Source organism: Falco cherrug, chromosome 4 (genome assembly GCF_023634085.1).
Source record: "Falco cherrug isolate bFalChe1 chromosome 4, bFalChe1.pri, whole genome shotgun sequence".
In the NCBI taxonomy this organism is placed as follows: domain Eukaryota; kingdom Metazoa; phylum Chordata; class Aves; order Falconiformes; family Falconidae; genus Falco; species Falco cherrug.
Genome location: NC_073700.1, coordinates 9,482,775 through 9,503,369, shown reverse-complemented (window position 1 = coordinate 9,503,369; position 20,595 = coordinate 9,482,775). Strand labels below are relative to the sequence as shown.

At 36.3% G+C, this 20,595-nt stretch overlaps 1 protein-coding gene across 4 annotated transcripts in view; it reads left to right on the top strand.

The window, feature by feature from the left end:
- Window positions 1-20,595, top strand: part of ERC2 (ELKS/RAB6-interacting/CAST family member 2) — a 521,548-nt gene that overhangs the window by 457,407 nt on the left and 43,546 nt on the right. For all 4 annotated transcript variants that reach the window (XM_055710069.1, XM_027805155.2, XM_027805144.2 and 1 more), the window contains one exon: window positions 2,130-2,320. The gene's annotated coding sequence lies outside the window, so the exon portion shown is untranslated. The remainder of the gene's footprint in view (window positions 1-2,129; window positions 2,321-20,595) is intronic.

Below are 20,595 nucleotides of genomic sequence, written 5' to 3'. Positions count from 1 at the left end.
TACCAAACTTCCTATACTGGAACATTTAGAATGTTTTTTAGAGCACATACTGCGTATGTTTTAGCTGTACCTTTCTGCAGTTCTGAGTTCCCTCAGTGTGCTGGCTTATCACCAGCAGGAGCCACTGGTGCTGGTATATGATGAGAAACACAATCTCAAGGATGGGGTTAGGGGTGCAAGTGGAAACTTGGTACAGTAGTTCAATAATATATAAATTGCTGTCAGGTTTTACAGCTAGGAATGGAACAGAGAAGATAACAAAGGAAAAAGGGAAAGAAAAAGACTGCATAAAGTGAAATTGAATCAGGGAGAGAGGTAGAGAAGTACAGGAGGAAGCAAAGGAAACCATGCTGAAGAAAAGGAGTGGCAGAAAGAAGGAAGTGTTATATGGCCTCGTTTCTTGCTTGCATTTGGCAAGTAATGTGTATATATGATTTGTTCACAAATGTGTTAACATTTCTAATGATAGAAACGTAAGAAAGAAAAACATTTATGTTAAATGTTAAGGCTTTTATTTTATGTAATACAAAATGAAGAGATTTGTAGGTGATCCGTCTATGCAATATAAGCTTGAAGAATTGTTCTGCTGCTCCTTCTCTGTTTGTCCTTTAAAATTAATTGAAAGCCTCATTGTTTTGTTTAAACTGTGAAAGCTTCCAAGGTCAATGAGTGAGGTAATTGACCTGCCTGTTGTAGGACAAAAATATGTATGTTAAATTGCATAATTAGTTTTAATTACATAATTATGGTGTTTAATGTATGGGGGTCAAAGGTTACTATTACATTTAGAAGTCATGGCAAGAAACACAAAAATAAGCAGCATAGTTTAAATCTGTGTTTCTTTGGGTTTTAAAAAAGGGGTCCACTGTGATCTATCCTTGACCTTGGATATTTGATGATTATAGCGAATAATATATTGCTGTTATACTTTTTGGAATCATAGAGACACCTTTGTAAATGACTAAGTGACTTTACCAAAGACTTCATTTAGGTTTAGAATACACGAAAGTTAATCAACAGTGGGAACTCAACTGACAGTAATTTAATCTGATTGGGTAAGGTAATTACGTGATTACCAGGAGTGTTTATATATGGACAAGGATATTTTTATTGGAAAAAAACCTAATTGCTTTCTTACTGAGAAAAGCAAAAAACAAATAAATTTGTTGTCAAGGGTTAAGAGGACATCCTTCTCCTTGAAATAGCTTCTTTTCATATTTTAGTGACAAAATGAACTCATAATTCTTCGCAGATTTTCACTGGGATTGTGTTATATGAGTTCCTCTATTTCTAAAGTAGAAATAATGTCATCATTAACTTGTTTTGTTTGAGAAGTCCATTGCTTACACATTAATTGTGTGATAGCCTAAAGATGTCATGATGCTTGTAATTCATGATCTCTTTTAATGTGTGTAAACACTGTTGCTTAAATACAGGTTGATTTCACCAAACGTAAACCTAAAGGTCCATTATACTAATGGATATTTCTGGGAAGGAGGGTATTGTTTGTTTTTCCATGATGGTAAAAAAAAAAAAAAAAAAGCACTACATACAAGATGGGTAGATAAAAGATGGTGTTCTTAAATGCTAGTAGAAAAAGGTCCTTTAGGTTCTCTGAATGGTCCTTTAGAAAATGCTCTTTCCATCTATTGACAATGAAGGGAGTGTTGGGAGATGAATCTTCATTAGCAAACATTAACCTCTGTGCATACCTCCCTGAAGTGCACTACAGAGTAGAGTCCCGTTTGGCTAATAAATGGTGGCTTGCTCCAAAGCCTGTGTAAGTAAGGGGCCAGGCCTGGCCTTGGCACTTTGCATGGTTGTGTTAAGACACCAAGAAAAGACACTGAAACTTGTAACTTCTTATCGCACCAGTAACTATTGAACACATTCTGCCAGTGGAAATGGGATACAGTCCTCTAAAGGCTGACTTCTAAGGAATGAAAAAGTTAATGAACTAAATGTTAAATAAGAAATCAATGCAGTTTTGAAATGAACTATATAATTATGGGAAAAAGTTCTGTGATACAGTCCATGTTATAAAAATCATTTGTTCTCCCTTTTGCTAATTTTTCCCTAAATAATTTCTTTAGAAAATATTACAATTTTGAATTGTTTTTCTAAACCAGATGATCCAGTCACTGTTGGAGGCACATAGCCACGGCAAAATCTCATGCTGTACATTGATCACCTGTCCAACCTTTGCCTAGAGTGTGATCCCCAGTTTCTTCAAGAGATCCATCTTTACCTGCCTATAAAGAAGAAGAGGAGGAGGGAGACATCTGGGATATTCAAGTGTCAAAGTTTAACACCAGAGCAGGTTGAATCTCCATTTATATTATTCTCTATATATGTTGCTAGTATTGATTTAGATATTTGGCTAAAGATTTTTTTCAGTAATTATATAGTGTGCTCTGAAGTTTTACCAGTGTTAAAGCATTTTTGTTTAGATTCCTCACTTACCAAAACGACGCATGCAGTTTTCATAGTTACATGGTGTGAAATTGAATCCAAAGTCATTCTGCTGTTAAGGAAGTTGGCTAATACTGAGCGTGGCTGGCAGTCTGTACCTCTCTTCGACATATGCTGAACACAAAGACCAAAATGTCTTATTTAAAGCTACTCAGTGGACTGTAGTTTTACCGTTCTGTATTTAGCACATGCTACTAAACCCAGGACCCCAGCAAGTATGCTCATTTTCATTCACTTGCTTCTGGCAAGTTAAACTTCTTCCTCTTCCATTTCCAAGAGGACTTTGATATCCACAAAACAGACAAGGTTTCACTTGCTGTCCTAGGGACTGCCCCTTCAGGAGTCTAGCACAGCCCACACACAATTCTGGAATATGTCCAACTTGTTCTTTGAGCAGAATGTGAACCTCTGACCTCCTGGGCCTCCGGCAAGAGTGCTGCCTACTGAGCCACCAATACCCAGGCCATCAATAAGTTTTAAATGCCAGTTGCAGACTTCACAGAGATAATGACTTCAGTGTGTAAAGGTTTTGTTGTGGAGGCTGCAGTCTCACATATGGCGTGACAGAGTAAATATGCTAAGACCATAGAGAGCTGTTGCATAACTTGCCTTGATATAACAGTTTTTGTGATTTGTTTCAAGGCATGGAATATTATTTAAAGGGACCCTGTCATGTAGCCTTAGGCCCAAAATGAAGCTGTTCTAAAAAGAATGTTTAGCAAAAACAGAAATATGTCCATGAAATTCTTGGAGTGGGAATATCAGCATAAACTTGCTTGGATTTAAACCGTTGCCTGCGTGGCACTGCACTGTTGTGCTAGGAAATGAGAACTAGCAAATGAAATAGTATTAAGTGAGATTCAGAAACTGAAACTGAGCAGAAGCAAAATATTAGAAATCTGTTACTATTGTTATAACTTCTTAAAAATTTTACCATGAAGATGAGATGAGAAAAGATGAGACGAAAAAATGAATTTCAACTTTGTAATTCAAAGCAGCATTATTGACAATGGTAAATTAATGTATTTGCATTTAAATAATATTTTTACCCTGCTTTCAAGTAAGTTCTTATATTTTATATACTTATAAAGCAAAATTAATATGAAATAAACTTTAGGGTTTTGTACATTTCAGTTTTATTGATGTTCTCTATTTATAATTTAGCATTAAAAGCCTACAAATGACATGTTGATGTTTGCAAAATTCAAACTGATTAGTGTGATTACACAAAGTGGTATTTATAGACTTGGATCAAGAAGAAAAATGTAGCCAGATTCAAGCTAGGACTTACATTGTGGAAAGGTTATTGGACAAACTGCATGAACCTTCTATGGAGCAAAGGCCAGGAACCCAGAACTCCTTTTCTCAGCTGAGTGCCCAAATCACTAGGCTACAGACTCTTGCTCCCTCTTGTGTTCTTTCTCTGGCCCAATGAATCTCGAATTATTTTCTGTACAGTGATACAGCTTCATCAAGAGAGCTTTAAGATATCCCTATCCTCATCCCAGCATTTGGCCCAGCCTGTAGCCTATTGATTGGAACATTCTTCTGAAAGACATTGCTTTGAGTCCTAGACTGAAGAAGGAATTGGACGTGGGGATTTTGCTTCTGGGCCGAGTAGTCCTGCTGCTAGGCTAGCAAGGACTGCTGTTCATGTACCATTTTAGAAAGAAACAGCACCTGAAGAATTTTGTAGGAAACCCACCTGATTGGTGTTTATTAGGCTGGCTTAGGCTGGCTTTGAGAATACCTATTGGATCAAACTCCTCAGATCATCTGTGCAGGGGTGGGCTTCATTTCTAGATCCCAGTCAGGATTAGACATAAACTGTGCAGTGGGATGTTCAGTCCTGGCCAGGTTGGTAAATTCTGGCCATGCACAGAGATACAGCTCCTGTCTGTGGCCTGTCTTGCCATCAAAAACGGTATTGTCTTCAGAGAGCAGGTATCTCCAGGATGACAGGGGCCTGGCGGATCACCATTTTGGCTGGAGATGCCTAAATTCTCCTCACACCTCATTTTTGAGTTCCCATACTTTTAGGCCTGTAATTAGTATATTTTGATTTCAGAGTTCCTTTGAATGTAGAACTGAGGGGGTTTATGAACTTGTTTTTCAAACGTAAGTTAACTTTAAAAGAATGTGTTATAATTAAACAAGATGATAGGAAGAATTTGTGGGTCAAAAGTGCGTGGACAGTTATGAACCATAGGCAAACAGTGCATTCTGAAGCTCCAAAAAATGAAATTGCTTTAAACGTGTTAATGCTTTTTGGGCAGTTGAGCAGTGTGTGTTAAATCTGAATTCAGGAATAGTCAACTAAATTAACTGCACTGCAGTTATAAAACAAATGCTTGTCAACATTTCTGACTTAATTCCTAGGCTATCGTATTTTTTTCCAATATGTATGTTTTTTATGAAGTCCTGCAGTGCATGTCCTCATTCATGCAAGTGCATTTATCTGCCTCAGTGGAATTATTTGTGGTAAGTCAGTGTCTACGATCAACTAGGATGAGTCTGGTTTTTTTTTTAATAGAAATGCTAATTTTGAAAATGACATCTGTGAATTATATTTAGTCTGAAGAGCTACAGACAGTATAAAATTAGAACTGTGGATTTCCTTGGCACTTCTATTATTGTTTCTACCTTTTTAAAACACTGGAGGAATCACGTGATTCATTAGGCTTTTCTGGCAGTAGATGTATCACCTGGTTTAGTATCCAAATGTGAACTATTGCTGCTCTGTAATATGGTAAATTGAGGGTGGTGGAGGTGGGCATCGAAACTTATATTCATGACAGATTGCCTCACTGGTGTCTATTTTCATTGCAGTGGAGCTTTTTGTATAGCAGGATAGCACTCACAGAAGTAGAAAGGATGCAATCCATATCCTGGTTATTGACTGAGCAAATTTATGTGCAAATTTGTGAGCAAAAGATATGTTCATTTGGCAGTGTTTGTGTTTCCACATACAGGACTTTCACTGTCTCATGATCTGTCTGAAGAAGGGCTACCAGTTGCACAATTTAAGACTATCTCTCCTTTCAAGTGAACAGAAGTTAAATTGGTAAAGATTGTAAGTCAGCATCATATTAACCATTTTGAGTGCATGGGGACCTACTAGTGTAGGGAGCTGCTTAGCATGGTGTTGACTTGATTGCTCTAGAGAAGTGGGTGTTTGTTAGTATGTTAAAGGGAGTGCTTAGATTCCAGTGTTACAAATGTGGGATAAATAGCTAAAAAATATTGTAATAACCCATATAATGACAGAGCAGGATAGAGAGCACTGAAAGAAAACTGGAATTGGAATATTGAGTTGGAGAGCCAAGGAAACAGAAACATTACTACAGGACGGAAATTTTTTAAAAGCTATGAGTTAATAGAGTGGTAAGCTTTGGAGGTGGGTGGAGGTCTTCAAACACAGTAAGGCAGTTGTAATAATTAAAAGTTGTGATCAGTAACCATCTTGATAAGAGTCAGGTAATTGTCAAATGTAAGACAATCTATAGAAATAAAAAACAGACATGCAATGCAAATCACATGAAAATTATTATTGAATTTGGAAACAGCATATTTTCAAGATTACAGATAGGAAGGGTAAAAAGAAATCACAGTAAAGATGACTCATATGTTAGTTAAAGCTCAGATTAAAGGCCTTATCCTTCCAGGTATAAAAATTGTCAACTGCATTGTCAGTAAGCAAAAAAACCCCAGCCTACTATGAGTGTTGTGTTTTCCCTTGATCAATTTTAATGAAAAAATTTTTCACTTGATTGCCTGTTTTTTAATTTTTATTTTATGTGAAAGGTTCATTGATGGATGATTAGTAGCAGTGATTCCCCAGCCTTAAATCACTTGATATCTTGAACAGGAGAAGGTTGCATGGCCTGGTCTCACTGTCCCCTCTTTAGTGTTACCACAGAGAAAAAAAGAGACTGTTTACAAATGTCCAGAACTTATTTGCATTTGCTTTTGGAAATACTGAAGCTGCTAAGAGATTTTTCAAGTTAACAGAGTTTTTGATAGAATTGTTGCTTTATCGAACCTGAAACATCTCTCATATCAAGGGCAGTTTAAAGAAACTTCCTTTAGGAAGCTTTAATTTCAAATAGCAAATAACTAATTTATTGAAAATGGAACTGCTCAACAAGAAAACTTGAGAGAAATCTGCATTACAATACCCAGAGCCTAGTAGTTAGGGTATTATCCTTTAAGACGTGCGACTTTGGTTCAATTTTCTTTTCTGAATCCAGCTGAATAGAGACTTAAACCCAGCTGAATATCTAATGCATCCAAGGCAACTGTCATTACCACTGGACTATTGTCTGTAATAGGTTGGGTATCTCTGCTTTTGTGGAAATTGTGAAAGGATTTGTCCTAATACTAACAAGACCTTTCTGAAATCTCCAGAATTCTTATAGGCTAGGAAAGAACCTTTGTGCCTAGCTTACTTCTAACCCTCAGGCTCTGAAGAAATGCCTGTAATAATCATTATTTTATATATTCATAGCAGGCAACATTTATTAATCTGAACTCTAAACTAAATCTCAATCTCAGACTCTGCATAGAGCTGTCTTTCCATGCCTCTGGTTATTTGTGTCAGCTGTCTCAGGTTTTTCTGTTTTTCCTATATACATACTTTTAATGGTTCAACCAAATCTGCCTAGAAGTAGCACTTGGGATATAACAGCAATGAATTTAATGGCATTTTTCAATAGTTTTCTGTCTCTGTTTCTGCATCGTACATTTATTTTAACATGGTGAACTAGTGGTGATCACTGTTGAAGATGCTTATAGTTGAAATGTGCACCTACTGAAAAAAAAACAAACCACCAAACCCCGAAACCTGTCATAAGTAATTTGATTGTTGTTCGGACATTGTTCTGGGATATGCAGTCGATGATGGATTCCATGAAACTACAGGAATCAGGATTGCTTTGTGCCCCGTCAGTGTATAGGTATTCTTCTGAGATTACCAAAAGGGATCAGTTACCTTGGTAATGTGTCCACCAATATTTATTGTGTCTATTTCTTTACACAGGCTAACAAACATTCATCATGTGGGAATGTTGGTCATGATCAGCTTGAGCTGAATTTAAATTGATGACCTAAAGGTTAAAGTCCCCATATCCAGTTACCTCTCCCTTGGACTGTCCAGTCCCCTTACAACTGGGTTTAACACCATTTTTAGTTTATCAGTGTCTTTGGAGGAAGGGCAGTCTTTGGAAGTGTTGATCTGACAAATACCATTGATGTCCTGTTTAAAAACCAAACAAAAAAAGATTTCAATATGCCTTTGTCAATACTTGATGAAGAACGTTCTGAACAAGTATTCAGATTCTGGGCTAATAACTTAACCAGCCTGCTAGATAGCTTTAATCCGGTCATATGGGAACATAATGCAGTGTTGCAGCCCAGTGAAACATGAAACTATGAGAACAGCTGAGTAAATTTAAACACATTTTTGAACATTCTAACCTTTGTCATAAAAATCTGATAATATAGAAGAAAAACTAATAACACTTTCTTTTGGTTTTGTTATTCTGTACAGTAGTTGAGAAGACTTAACATTTCTTGTGGTTGCTGACTTTAAAGAAGTAGTGGCAATTTCTAACACTGCTTTTTGCCCCATATGAAGTCTATTCTTTCTCACTCATTAAGGAATGAATCTGGTTTCTGTTTTATTCAATATTGTATATACATCTCACCCATAAATATTTAAACTAAGTAAATATAGAATCTTAAACATGGAATATGCTTTCTTTCTAAACTGGTGGTTGTGGGGGAGGGTAAAAATATTTTATTCAAAGACCAGTGGTCCCTTTGGAAGAGAAAAACACCCCTGTTTTGCCCAAAAATTGGATGGACTTGTGCTTCTTGTAGGGCAGCAAACTTTTTACCAGAGTATCCCTATATTGTTATATTTATATGTATAGCGTTCAGACTATAAAGGATCTATAGGAAAGGGTTTGCAGATACTTCAAAAACACATGGCTAGTATTCAGCCTCTATATCTGGGGCTAATTTAATTCTTCTTCTCCATTCAAAGTGCCTCACTCCTGCCTACAAATGCAGAACAGATTCCCTAGTAATTTTCTTTCTTGGAAGTGCCGTTATTTTATTCCTAACTGGGAATAGCATGAAATGGAAATACATTTATAACTCAACTCAAAAACAAACACCAAACAAAATAAAAGCAGGGATGATCTGAAAGACAGTTCCATAACAAATTGATGCAGAAAAATAAAGAAATATGAAGCATATTGAAAAGTACAGAACTGACATTTTCTCCGGGAAGATTTCCTTTAGCAAACTGTTTTTTGGAAATGGCATAATGTGACATAGCTAGAGTACTTAATTAATTTTGGCTTTATTGCCAGTCCAGATTGGTAATGCAAATTCATGGTTTTAATTTGATCCATGCAAGTTCAATACATGTCCAGGTATGCAGCAGGTCTAGATCTTACTCTTAAGATACAATTAAGAGTGTTGTAAAAATACAGTTTTATTAAACTGAATACAATTAATAGTGGGCATTTATGCTTTACGATGTTATGACTGTGTGGCTCCTACATATATATTCCTCACTCCTCTTCCATATGTATTGTACAGTCTGAAACGCTGAGGGATACTGAAGGTTACATCCTGAGGCACAGTCCTGCTGACGCTTTCTTGAAAAAAGACAAGGTCTTTGTTATGTTTTGGAGTCTGTAGTTCAAACTGCAGCTAGTGTGGGTAGCTAATGGGCTGGACCAGCCCCTTCAGTAAAGTCTGGATCCTTTTGTGGGTAATACATTGTTGAAACATAAAATAAGCTTTGATTGTAAAACGTGTCTTCTGTAAACAGTTACAAATATAGCACTTTGTGTTTACAAGGCAAAATCTGACCAAACCTCAAAATAGAAATGGAAAGTAGATAATATTTTATTATGCATTACAGAGATGTAATTAACTGAACAATAAGAATTTCCTTTGCTGAATTTGATGAGGTCACAGAATTAATTTTAAAGGGGAGGCAAAAGTCCATCCTTTATTATAATTTTATTTTAATTGATTTTTATGTGTAGACCAAATATCTGAACTGGATTGCGTTAGCTAAGTTTAGTATTGCTTCTCATTTTCTTTTTGTTTTTCTATCAAACAGAAGATGATGTGAGAGAACATAAAATGATTTAATCCCTGTTCCCATTAGAACAGGAGGGTAGAACAGTTGTTTCAACAAGATTCAGTGGCAATTGTTGACTTTTTAATGTTAAACTTACGTTCATGGAAATCAATAGGAAAAGCGTAACTGCTTTCTGAAAGAAAGATTGGGATATGTTAGTTTATTCCCTCTGTAATTAGGCATAATAAAGAGTTTTTTGGGGTAGAGTTCTTTTATACAGCTTGGTCTGAGCTACCCTTTCAAGCTCTGCTGGTTGAAGTGTTAGAGTAATGAATCCTAAATTCAAAGATGGTTTCTTAAGAGTGTGGCTTTGTTCCCCTGTGCACACTAACAGATAACAGGGACAACAAAACCTTTCTTTGCTCTTAGATCAATACTGTAATGAAAATGCAAATACTTGTGTATGTTACCACAGCTCCCATAGAAGCACCATTCACACATTGGTTTTTCTTCCCCACTTGGATTATCTGTACCGGCCCCCAAATTCAGTCTGTGTTGGCACAGAGCCCTCAGCATAGAAAATCCAAACGGAAGTGTCCTGTCATGTCTCCCTGTGCTTTTATTTCCCGTCTCTTCAAACTGTCCTGAAATTTTCCACTTCAGCTATGTGGTTACCCTAAGTACTTCCTTTTACTAAATTTGTTAAGTGAATCTAGACCTCTGAGCTCAACGTACCATTTTCATATGAACATAAGCTCTTTTTCTCTTCGTGGGCATCTTAACTCTTGCTGTGCTGAAGCACAGTCCCTTTGTCTGTAGTTGTAATATACTTCATTAGTTTCCAGAAGACAATAACTTGCTTTATTCCCATTTTATAAGGATTAATTATACTCAGAAAAAGTGCTCAAATAGCAAGCAGAAAAGGAAACCAGATGTTGCAGAGTTATTTAACCAATGTTATTTTGGACAAATGTTTGAGCTGTGTGATATAATTTTTTTGTGGAACCTTTGGAAGTTGGCTACTGAGTGAATAAAACATTCAAAGTATATATCAAAACATACTTTACCTCATAGTATTATTCTTTTACCTAACTATTGCAGGTAAATACTTTATCAGTTCCTGGCCAACAAATTGGCAAAAGTATTTGATTAGAACAGGAGCAATCCCCAAGGCATATTGTGTTTAGAGTCATAATTCATAATAGATTTTTGTGGCATAAGGCACAGTTGCTCATTTCCAACTGTTTTAGTTTTCTGTGCTAATGAAATGGTATACTGATAAACCTCCGTGCAAATTTGTTTTTCTTATAGATGCAGAATCTAAAATAATGAATGTTTAGAACAAGCAAGTGAATTAATCATCTGAACATGAAACACATTCAAATGTGTTTCAGTGAAAGTAAGCCTCACTTCTGGAAATGGTGTATGGTAAAACAGATGTACAATTTCTCTTATAGCAATGGTTTGTATAGGCAGTTGAAGGCATATTTAAAAGTTAGTGTATGTTCCTAAAACTGTTTCTCTCTAGTTTAACTCATTTTCATGGCATTTAGTACATGAGACTTGTAAGACATAGTTCTAAAATATAGAAGCTTCCTGTTCTAGGCATTATAGGACTAACAAGAATGTCAGGTTTTTATTGTCTTTTTCATCATTTCTATGTTTTTGTCATTTCAGAAATCCTAAACTGTGGTATCTCCCCAAATTTGTCTTCCAGGGGGCTTCTTGAGCACCTAGAGCTTGTCTTCTGCCAACCACTCCTGTTAAAGGCAATGTGTCTCACGTCATTAATAGAAATTACCTAAATGACAAATGTTGCAATATTCCAGTTACTAGTATCTCAGCACTTTTATGGACGTGCCTCCCATTCACCTGGGGCTACCCAGTTCAGGGAAGCACCTTATACTTATTTTGCCAGATTTGCTCTTTCAATATTTTTCATCTAGAATTTCAGTCTCATTTCTTACAGCCTCTAGTGGCTCTTCATACTCTTACATGGTCTTTCTGCTGTGCTTGCCTTTCCCTTTACAACCTGTTCCAGCTGCAATATTCCTTTCAGGCTTTCTGCTTCGTTTAATTTATTTTCAAGCCTCTCTCCAGCCTCTTCTCCCTTCTTTCCACATTAGTAACCTGCAGGGTTTTCAAACTCTCTTTTTCCAAACTTAAAAGCCCACTTTCCCAGGTTACATCCTCTACCTCTTACCTCTTCAGCTTTTTCCTGCTGTTCTCCAGTGATGTTGGAACAGTTGTATTACAGTAATTTTCACTGTTCTGTTCCGACCTTACAATTTCCTGTTACTTGGTCCATGTGAGAGCTCAACCTGGTGGACTTTGGAGTGAGCATATTCAGAGAAAAAGAAAATACGTAGTTTCTGTCATCAGAGATAATAATCTGTTCCTCTTTTTTATAATACCATTTCCTGTTTATGAGAGCCTGTTCTTGCTGACAGTTTCTTGCAAAGAGGCATCATTCTTAAATGTACATTCATCTGAAGTTTGTGCATTTTTTGTACTATATGCAAGAATTGTTTGCTTTATGTAACTATTTCCCTTGTTGAAATGTAACTTGCAGAATGCGATGATAAATGTTAAATGGTTCTTGTAAAACTGTTAAATTGTCAGTTTCAAAACTTAGTAAAACATTGATGTTTTCATTAGATCCCAGCACTGAGGAATGTCCGGTTTTCATCGTAACAGAGTTGTTTAGTTCCATATAAGCCTAAATACTCTGCCCTTGGGAGATATCTTACTGTCACCTGCTCCTAAACTGGAAATTATTTGTTCAGCCAAAGCTTTTTCTTTCTTTTTTTCTTTTTTTTTTTTTTTTTTTTAAAGGAATCCTTTTTTTTTTTTTTTTTAACAGACATCTTCGATGTGGGACAGAATCCTTTCAATGTAAAATAAATCAAAGCCTGAAATGCTATTAAACAACCCTTTAGTATAAATATAACCAGTTCTAGATAACCAAAAACTGTTCCTTCCTGCCCTTGTTCTCTCTTTCTTTATAAAACAGATGTGTAGATTTTTTGACAAACAGTTCTATGGGCTACATCATGAGCTTCTAATAACTAGCACTTTGTTAATAAATAAAAATGCAGTGCTAGGTAAACTGACTTAGAACACATTCTCAGTATGGATATCTAAAAACGCTTAGCTTGAATAACAAAGGTACATCAATCAAAGACAGTAAGTTAATGTCATTCAGCAGAAAACAGAATCAAAACACTGAATGTTTCTCATCTCACCTAAACAATTCACAAAACCGGTTTAACTTATAATCAATTTTAAGTTATAATGTCAGAAAACCCTTAAAACTGTATAGTACAAGTTCAGCCTCGATTTAATTGTGTGTAAAGAAAAACTGTTTTCACATTCACCAAGCTGCATTTGGCTTATGCCTGAAGAAGAACTTTATTTATTTATTTTTTTAAATAATGACCTATTTATCTTTAAGAGGCATACAGATGCAGGGCCAAATCAGATTTTTCGTGACAGGAATGAAGGAATGCATAAATACATGCATTAGCACCTAGTTGTAGCATATTGTTTTGAATTCTGAAGGGCTTTTTTTAAATAATGATTGAGAATATTAGCAAGTAGGTTCTTGCAGTAGATACGGTTCTTCAGGATGAAAAAGGAGCATGAGGAAAATATTACAGGACTAGAAAAAACTTTGAAAAGAACCAGATACAGAAAGTATCTTAAGATCTTAAGGTGCTTACATTTATTTTCCAAGTCCTTGTACAACCAAGAAAGCCAAAAATATGAACCCTACAGAAAGCTCATGGAAGCCTGGGGTGTATTGCATCTCTGAAAACCTCACAGTGTACATCTCAGAACAGAAATAGAATGGGTGCAGGTATTTTTCAGTATCTGGGAATATTTTGTCCAGGAAACTTTGGAAGAATAAGAGTTGGCGTCTTACCCAAATAATTCCTGTCAGCTGATGACAAGGTACTATGCAGCACTGTACATTTGTGTCCTCCTCAACTCCATTGAAATAATAAAAAAAAATAAATAAAACAGGCCCTGTCTACTAAATCTCATCTCTTGAATACACTTCTGGTGTGTCAAGGCCAACATTGCATCTAGCTTTGGATCTCCTTGGTATCTCCTGTATTTATGCATTCCATCTCCAGATCTGCTCCCTTGTGGCAGTCTAGTTAAGAAGGTCACATGGACAAGATAACTATTCTAATCCTAGCCTCACAGTCTGCTCACAGGAGTTTCTTAAATATGTGCCCTTTACTTATAAAACACATATGAAAATGACATAGATGGAGAAAAATGCTTCAGTGCTGTTCCTTTCTTTGCTTTCATTGTCATGTTTCAGAGCCATTTGGTGTCTGAGGTTTTCCAATGGTGCCATCCTCTTGCTATTCTTCTGTTTTCCTATTCTGATGGTGCTATGTCTACTTAGCTAGGGAACACAGGTCTTTTTAGAAACAGCCTGTAACATTTTTTGTTTCTCTTCTTCCCCTGAAGTTTTTGCACTTTTGACACAGTAAGTTCTTCATTGCTTTGTCATTGTTTTTAAAATGAGAAATAATTCCATTGACACCACACACTGTCCCACTTGAACAGGGCTGTGCCATTATCTGTGGCCTTTCAATGCAGCATCAACCACCTAAATATTAGGAGTCTCTTACTGATATTAAAAAAATGCCAATTAAAGAGATGGTGATTGAGGAAAACCTAACTAACAGAGGTCTCAACATGGAACTAAGATGTTATATAGATTTATATTTCTGCCTTCCCTCCCATTCAGATTGCAGACAGGCATAAAACTTAAAATTGTCACAAGGCGCAAAGTGATGTACAGAGCAAGTTGTCTAAGCTAAGAATATCTGTGGACTTGACATAACATAATACTATGTGGTTCTGGGCAGAGATGAAGAGCATTCTTACTTGCCTAGTTAACAGAGCTGTTGTAAAACCACAGCTTCATGTCTTTTAACATGACTTATAAGGTAAAATCCTACTTAAAGAATTTTGTACCATCATCTTGATCAGTTGTTTGCTACAGTGCCACAGAGATAAGAAAGTTGCAAGAAAAGATGTCTACTTTATCCCAAGTTCAAAAAACTGATCAGATAATTAACAAATCAGTATAACTTGCTTTTTTCCTTTGTCTACAATGAATTTATAAAATGGAGGAGAAGCTGGGGAAAAATAGTCAACAATAATAAAATGTGTATGACATCTATTTATCTATTTCTGTTAGTACTGTAGACTTTGCTTACAGAAATAGCAGACCTCAGATGATTATGTGCTAGATTGCTTTTTATGAAAAAGGAAGTCTCTGTTCAGCCCACTTACGGACCAGGAGGTCATTGCTTTATATACTATATGAATATATGATCCTGATAGTGTAAAATAATGGTTGTGAGTATGTGAGTATGTAAATAAGGTCTGTATGTATGTAAATAAGGTCTGTATGTTTGCATGTGTACTAAGCAAGGATAATCTGTATTTGTGTGTTTGTTTTTGTGTATGTGTATGCACGTGTTCACTTAATGTATCCATATCTATTAAGCAAGCTTAGACAACACTGTGCAAAGAGCTGTCTAAACTTGTTTCTAGGTTCCAATTCTGTTTACAGCCTCTGGGCATTATGTTAATGTAAATAATAAAAGCGGGGGGGGGGGGAAGAGGTCTCCACTAGAATTACTTATTTAGCAGCGTTGTTCACACTGATTTAGTAATGTAGCACATTTATTTCCATAAGGGACAGCACTGGACAGGAAATAGCTGCCGTGTCTGCCACCAGTTTGACAACTGCTGGTTTATTGAATCATGGTTTCTAAGAGCCTAATCCAAAGCTTTCCATGTAGTGATTTGTGGAGGATATTCAGATTTCCTAGTATTTAATTTCTTTTTTTTTCTTAACTGGTGTTGATTGTATTTGTTTACTTTTTTATTTATCTATATATCTCTCTCCTGGATTAGCTTTCTCTTATTTATGCAAGTCAGAACGTCGGCATCTCCCTTTATCCTCGTATTGAGAGATGTACTATTCCTATAAAGAACTCAGAGAGTCCATTTTCAACATATACACCCATATCTGTGATCACTGAAGCCTTGCATCTTCTAGACAAGATTTTACTCATCATGACTTGACTATAAAAGCAAGGTTTAAACAGTTGCAACAATCTAAATTTGATAATAGTGTCCAAGGAGTATGAAAAGATGTACTGGGGAATGAATCTATAAACATGTACATGAAGAGCAAAACAACCTGCTGTTCTTCCAAGTTATTACCCTGGAACATTCAGGTTCTTTAAAAGCAAAGTCATGGAGGCATTTTCTATGTACATTGTTATACTTCTAGCAGTTTCAGGTTTTGAAGATACTAGAAAAGGCTGACATATTGGTAAGTAAACTGGTCATATTGGTCGTAGAACTTACACTAAATATTTACATGTGCTGTAGATCTACCGGTTTGTAAGAACATAAAAATTTCTTCTTTTCCAGTAACTGGTTTATATTTCATTGTTTTAAACAAAATTTTCAGAAACCAGTATTTATTCAATACAGAATGTGCAAAGCTGTTTTACCAATCAGATCTAAGCCTTCTAACTTGCTTATCTTAAATACAAGTAGTTAATAAAAAATGAATTCTGATGATATTCAGAACAGGGTCTATTTTGTGTGATATTATCCTCCATTGTATACAAGGGTTTATGTGGCCCTGCAACAAGAATCCAGGGATTGCACATCTTTTAATAAAAAAATGTGAATGGAATTTTAAACTAACCATTTCATCAGTCAAACTCAGCAATGAAATACCTGATGTATAATTGTTAATTAATATTTATTAATTTATTTGATACAGAATATCCATGCTTGAAATGCATTTATTTGTGTTTAATGTTAGGTTTATATTTAACCTGTGTGTATTTTAAGATTTGGGAGTAATAAAGAGTATAGTAATTGTTTTTCCTTTCAACCAGAAAAAATTATAAATTGAAGTTGGCTGAGGCTGCCAAATTACTTAGTTACACTTAGTTAATTATTAAATCCATTCACAACATGACATACTATTTAAAAACTTCATATACATTCAAGCTCTAAAAAAATAGTATTTGGCAGCTTAGATTTTTACTAACCAAGAAATGATTTATTGAAGCACTGAAACAATGCCAATCACAAAGCCATCTAAATCTTTCCCTGCTTTTGTGTCATTCACAAGAAAAGCACTTGTTACCTGTTTTCAATTTATATTCTATATTTCTGCTCTATATCCTCAGTTTGGAAACAGAAGATCTGGTAATACCTAATGGCAAATCTTAAGTTCCTTGAAGCTAACAAAATATTTTTTTAGTTCATCATAAATCAATTAACAATGATTAATGCTATGTACATAAGTAACTAACAGTTAAGAGAATATCTAAATTATAGAATACAGGAAATGAACTGGTACACCGGTTGCATTCTTTATTTCTGGGTAAAAGTGCATAGCATAAATATCAAAGTTCAGTCATGTTCGACTTCGAATAAGCATGCTGTCAGAGACAGCAACAGCTCTGCTATGCTGTGTAAATCCAAGCTGCTGAACAGTTAGCGAACAGTTAGCTAAATGACATCCTTGTGAAAGCTTTTAACTTAGCACTACCACAGGATATGTCGTTAATAACAAAACCAGCTACATGGACGTTCTTGGATGCCATAATTAAGCTGATAAATCTGCAGTGGCATACATCTGTGGTGAAGGGATCTACCATTAGTGGATCTTTTTTTTTAGTGATGGTGCGTGTATCTATAGCACCTTTCTGAAGAATGAAGCTCCGTGCTTAAAAGTCACTTGACATTTTTTTTATGAAAGTAAATATTTTGGCTTAGTAGTTTGTTAGAAAAACATTTTCTAACAGAAAAATTACCAATTTTCCCTACCTTTTTGGTAAACTGAATAGTTTTACAGCAAAATATGTGACTAGTGTTACTTTTATCATCACCAACCCATGCACTTTGTAGCACACACACAAATACAGAAACTTCTTTTGGAAAAAAAAATTACTGCTGTGTATATGACCTACTAAACCATTGTTGGAAAAAGCACTGAATTTTTAGTATTATGGCTTGCATAGGATTGTGATATCTTTTCTTGTAGTTCTGCAATTCAGCTTTGATTTGAATGGGTATACAAATCTCTGAAGGAAGAACCAGGTCCAATATTAAATATTCTTTGCATTCCAGATAATTTTCAGATGTCAGCTGTATTTCCCAGTCCCTATTCAACTGAGAATGAATGGATGCAAACTACATTCTGTTTTCCCCTCCTCTTGCTAATGTGTGTAAGTTTGTCTGGTTTTAGGTTTGGAAATTTTGGGGGGTGGCTGGGGGGCCAGAGAGGGTTGTGTGCGCTAAATGCAAGTTTCAGTTCCTACTGAAGCCCCTCAAAGCACTTTCCTTCAGAAGTATTGAACTGTTGCCTGCAGATCAGAGGGTCAAGTTCATATCTTGTGTCCTGGAAGCTGTCCAGCTTCCTAACAGAGATCCATAAATTCAAGAAGTCTGTTGTGATTGTGAGACCAGTTGGAAACTGCAGTAGCAAATGAGGGCTTGGACCACTTCAGGAGGAAATAAGATATGCGAAGAACAAATACAAATTAATTTGAGATTAACTTACTTACTGCTTACCAAAAGCCAATGGACATGTTTCTTACTTATTTATGATTGTCCACTGTGATGATGGATTTTCCACTATAAAGATGACTGCTTTTGCTAATGCTTTAACCAACATGAATATCTGGCTATTTTTTTTGTCAGGAGTTTCTCCTGTTGCAAAGATAATTAGAAATTAATTGTCATATAGTAACAACTGTAGTAAATGACTATAGAAAAGTTATCAGAACTTTTAACAGGTGTTTATACCTAGATCATGGACCATACAGATTTGCTCTTTTCCTAATTGATGTATAAATTGGATGGATAAAGATGAGCTTTCATTTTAACGTCTCCCTAATGATTTCCCTCATGTTCTCTAATGATAAATCAGTGTTGCTTTTGGAGAGGCTTTTTGAGCACTGTGTTTTGAGAGACAATTGCTTTTTGTCATGGATCAATGTGGTCTGTATTTGACAGATCTTCATTGGTGGTCATTGCAAACTATTTTCACTTTCTCCTTGTTATGATATGTAACAAATTAAGAAAATAAATGCCTTAGGCTAGACGGAAATCTGTAATAAGTCATCGTACATGCATAAATGCTATGATCGTGGTTCAGAAAGCCTGTGGAAATTTTGGCCTGAAGTATTTTGGAAAACGTTTCCAAAATCTGCTGAGCTCTTTTCTTCTTCCAGTTTAGTGGTTTCTCTCAGAGTGCAGGTTAACGTTCTATTTTTTTCCCAGTTCTATGCAAAACTACTGATGTATTTCAAAATTCACTTTGCATGAAAGCAAAGCTTTTAATTATTTCTACAAAAAGGTAACCTAACCTAACTAAGATATGTGATTGCAAATACAAGAGTTTCATTCTTATTCCCCAAAACATTCACCCATACAAAAGATGGCATTGTGCCAGTTTCGGGAACTCTAATGTAACTTGCAAATAACAGCCTCCAGGGGAGCAGGAATGCAGTGCTGCTAATCCTGGCCCAGAGTTGCTGGGAGCCAAGGCAGGACCTGCTCAAAGGTGTCACACTTCGGCCACTTCCCTGCTGGTGGCTGTGTGGCAGGACGGGTCACTCCTCTCTGCACTGCGCCAGCTGTTGAAGCGACAGCTCTGCCTCTCTTTCTATTATCAGCATTGCTGCAGGTTCAGGATTCTTTCAGGTTGTTGAGTTCAGGAAAACCAGGATAGGTGCTGCAACTGGCTTTTGCCCATGGAGCAGGAGCAGGAAAATGCAGGTTCCATTTCTCCCGCTGGGAACCCCTTGGTGCAAGGCAGCTCTGTACAGCGTGCTGTTCTCACTGCGATCGCACCAGCCCCAGTCAAGTGTCCTGTGTGAATGCCAGGGAAATAACACCAGTGAAAGGATGGAAAACGAATCATCTGGTGTGCCTGTACTTCTGGGAGATTGCTCCGTAAGCGGTGTGACATCTTGCTATGGGTGTTAAAACACTTGTGACATTCTGTAAGTGAAGAGTTATATGTGGGTAACACCACGACTGAAATCTTGTACCTTAGCACTGCCCCCTGACTGCGTATGTAAGTGCCTGTGGGGGTGTGCGGCTTTCAGACCCTTGTAGAAAAGTGGCTGGGCACGCAGATAAGAGGGAGGTCTGCTTCCTTTTTTTAGGCTTCAGTACATGTTACTACTTTGGGCTTTGGTGTCTTACAGTGCATAAAAATTATCTTTATATGGGGATAATTAGGAACATTTTTGTTGAAAAATTTACATTTGTTTCCAAAAAAATGTTTCGAGGGATGCAATACTATGTGCAAATTCGGGTCAGATTTGGTGAACAGATGTGCGCTTTCTTTTAAGAAATGTTTTGGGAAGTTTTGAACATTTGTTTGTGCTGTGTAGAAAGCAAATTAGGATGAATTCATAGACAAGCACAGCAGGTTTTGTACCGCAATGTTGAACCCTGTGTGCACAAAACAGCATATACTTTTGCATTTTTTTCTTTTAGAATATGTCTAATTTTACTGCATGTTTGTATTAATTTACATACATTTCATATACATATGGTCTGTCATTTAATTCTCCGCTGCGTCATTACACAGGAATGCCAAAGCTGATTCTAACTGTTCAGCAAACTAAAGGAATTTAGGGAGGTTGCCCAGAAATTCAACGTTGCTTAAATAAAATACACATGTATTTTAAACCTTTTAACAGACACATTCTGTGCCATATCCCCTTTACTAATATTAAAATAAGACTTATCAGCACAAGCTGCATAAGATTGTGTTGCCGGAGCCAAATCCTGGGATCAGCATCCAGGCCATGAGCCTGCAATCAGTTACACTTATGTTGAACTTCATGCACATTTGTCATTCTTTTGAAATCAGCAGGATTATTCACCTCCATAAGACAAGTATGTGTGGAACTGATTCCATGAGCCGCCCTTCCATT